A 3302-nucleotide genomic window follows, 5' to 3' on the forward strand; every position below is an offset into this window, starting at 1 on the left:
TTATTTTATTTTGGAGGGGAACCTGGGAAAGGAGATATTGTAAATAAAGAAAACATCTAATAAAAAAAGAATTTTTTTTTTTTAAAAAAAGAGTATGTAGTGTACTTCATTCTCGGGTTCTGTGATCCCTGAATCATTGCTCGTTCTGCTTACTGTTATTTTTACTATTGAGGATTGTTAGTGCATTCATGTGAATTGTAGGATTTCTCCCCTAATTCTGTGCAAATTTTCATAGGAATTTTATTAGCAATTTCATCGACACTTTAGATGGCTTTTGTTAAAAGATGTTTCAGAAATATTGACTTTACTGATTCATGAATATGGGGAGTCTTTTCATCATATCTTTTCTTTAATTTCTCTCTGAAGTTATTATTGTTGGTATATAGGTAGATTTTTTTTCTGCTGTTGTGAATGAGATATTTTCTCCTTGATTTATTTTCTCAGCAACTTTGTGTCTTTGGACTCTATAAAAGAGATACTAATATCTGTGTTGATTTTGTATCATGTTACTTTGCTGAAGTGGTTTATCAGGTTTTATAGTTTTCTGGTGGAGTCATTAGGATATTTAAAATGTATTCTTGTATATAAATGAAACTTACTTATAATATAAATGCTGTTCTATTGTTTGACCTAAGATGTCAAGCACTTTAATAAATGGCATTGTGAGAATGGAAAACCTTTCCTTATTTGGAAGCACAAGGGGTTTGTTTTGATTTTTTACCATGATGATGTCTATTGACTTGTTTATTTTATATTTATATATATATATTTGTAAGTATGTATTATATATTATATATATCATATATATATATATGTGTGTGTGTGTATGTATACATATAAATTTTGAGAAAGAGATATCTCACTATTATGATATGGCTCATTTATTCCTGGTTTCATCAGCTTCAGGACATTGAACATTTTCAAAGTATTTTGCTTGATGGTTATATTTCATCTTATAAGTGTATTTACTTCTATTGAATTATTGGCCTTTGTAAATGAACCATACATTTTTTTGATTGAAACCAACTTGGTTCTCTTCTTAATGTTTTATTAAATGTTTATAAGAACTTTATTAAGAATTGATCATATTAGTCTTTAGTGTTTTGTATTTTTTGTTTGTTTGTTGTGTTGTGTTTTGTTTGTGTCCTTTCAGGTAATATTGATGTCAAAGAATGAGCTTAGCTATGTTCCTTTCCTATCTATTCTGTGGAACAGCTTGACTGGTATGGAGTTAGTGCTTAAACCTTTGTTAGACTTTAGTAGTGATCCTATCTGGTCTTGGGGCTTTGTGGGTGCAGAAGAAAATGCCTTCCCTTTTGTTACTACTCCTTCAATTTTATTACTTGTTAATACTTAGGCTATTTATATCTTTTTTTTGTTCAATTGATTTTTGCAATGTTGAATCTTCTTGACATAACCAAAACAACCTTTGCCCCAATGTGGGAGAAAAGAAAATTTATTCTAGACCCAAATATGAGTAACCACAGCCTGGGGACTTAAATTTAGGTTTTCTCAAATTCCATGTTCCAGTGTGATAATGGCTTAATGAATTTTATTTAGTAATGGAACAAAGAAAAAGTCATAACTTAAGGTACCTTTAAGGGACAGTAGTGGAAAGAAAATAGTTTCTTGCTCTAAGCCTCAGGAGTCAGTTGAGGATACTCTTGGTCTTTTGGCTCCTGGAATTTAGTGATCTATTTAATGAATATGTTCCAATAGTCTATATCTGTTAGTCACAGGTTTTAAGACAGATAGAGAAATAGGCAAGGAATGGCTATCAAAGGGGCAAAAGCTAGGCCAACATAAATTGTAATTAGGCTCTAGGCTGCAACATTCTAACCTCCCCTAAACCGTTTTAAGCTGTTAATTTGTCTCATAGAAAGTTCAGTGGAACTTGTGGTTCTTCCGGGAACTTCACAGTATCAAACCCAGAGCCTGGCACTTGCTACTCAAACATTTCACCACCGACCCATATCCCAGCCCAAGTTTTCTATTATCATTCCAGATTTAATTTTGGTAGGCCACATATGTCAAAGAGCTTACTTCTCGTAGGCTTGCTTGCTTGCTTTCTCTCCCCGCCCTCCCACAAATAAGGGAAGTAAGAATTGAAGCAGTAGCTATGGAAGAACACTACTTACTGGCCTGGTGTCTGGCTCCTGCTCAACCAGGTTTTTAACACAGTCCAGGAATATCTGTCAGGGGTGGTGAGGGGGGGTACTGCCCATAGTGGGCTAGGCCCTCCAACATCAACTAGCAATCAAGGAAATGCAGCATAGACATGCCCACATGCCAGCTTGGTAGAAGCAACTCTCTTCCCCATTTTGGTAGAGGCAATCCACCTCTCTCCCAATTTGAGGCTTTCTCTAGTAACTCCCTCCTGTGTTAACTTGAGAGCTGAAGCTAGGTTAGGAAATGCGATATTAAACATATATGATATGAGAGAGCAGAGTAGGGTGGGTAAAGAGAGGGATTCCGGAATCTAAATACTTACTAAATACTTATGCACAAAGAGACCAAAAAGCATGATAGGCCATGAGTTAAATAAAACTAAAAATGAATGAAGAAGCATTATGAAACCCCATTACATTACATGCTTACTAAAACTATAATAACAACAGAAATGGAGTTTGAACAGATACCTCGCATGAGTGAACAGTGCTGCTCCCAGAGGACCTGAGCTGATTACATGTAAATCTCAGTGCAGGTCATGAGATACCTCCATGTGGGACCATGAAGGGCAGTCTGTGTTTTTGGTTGAGCGAGGCTTGCTTCCAGAGACCCAGTAGAAGGTTCTACAAGGGACGAAACAGTAAAAGCCACGCCCCCAGAAATAGTTGCCTGACAATATGAGTCCTCCAACTCCATTATCCTGTGCTATTTATCACGTAGACAATGCCCCAAGCTCCCACTATTCTAGCTGGACTCCACCCCTAGTCTACTGACCACAACCAGGTATGCTCTGCCTATGGGGACAGAAAGGTAGCCTGGCCCACCGTATAAGGGGCTGTTTACCCCCTCCCCCCTCTTCCTCTCCCTCTCTCCCCCCCTCAACCTCTTAGCTTCTCACCTCTCATCCCCTCTCTCCCCTTCCCCTCTCTCTGCGTGGCCATGGTCTGACTCTACTTTTCTACTTTTTTTCTCTCTCTCTTCTATAATAAAATATCTTAAGTCCATGGATTGCCTCTTTTCAACTAGACTCCTACTGTTGGCCCAGCATTTGCAGCCTTGAGACCTGACGGGTGACCCTCCCCCCACCACCTCCCGATCCCCCAGCACCCCACCCCCCACCCCCACTTGTGCCC

The 3302-nt window shown here is 38.1% G+C and overlaps 1 long non-coding RNA gene across 2 annotated transcripts in view; it reads right to left on the reverse strand.

The window, feature by feature from the left end:
* LOC116087396 overlaps positions 1 to 2795 on the reverse strand; it is a 6371-nt gene extending 3576 nt beyond the window's left edge. For both annotated transcript variants that reach the window (XR_004117419.1, XR_004117420.1), the window contains exon 1: positions 2640 to 2795. This is a non-coding gene — a long non-coding RNA (uncharacterized LOC116087396). The remainder of the gene's footprint in view (positions 1 to 2639) is intronic.
* Between the last annotated feature and the right edge of the window lie 507 nt (positions 2796 to 3302).

The sequence above is a fragment of the Mastomys coucha genome, unplaced genomic scaffold (assembly GCF_008632895.1).
Source record: "Mastomys coucha isolate ucsf_1 unplaced genomic scaffold, UCSF_Mcou_1 pScaffold13, whole genome shotgun sequence".
Taxonomy (NCBI): domain Eukaryota; kingdom Metazoa; phylum Chordata; class Mammalia; order Rodentia; family Muridae; genus Mastomys; species Mastomys coucha.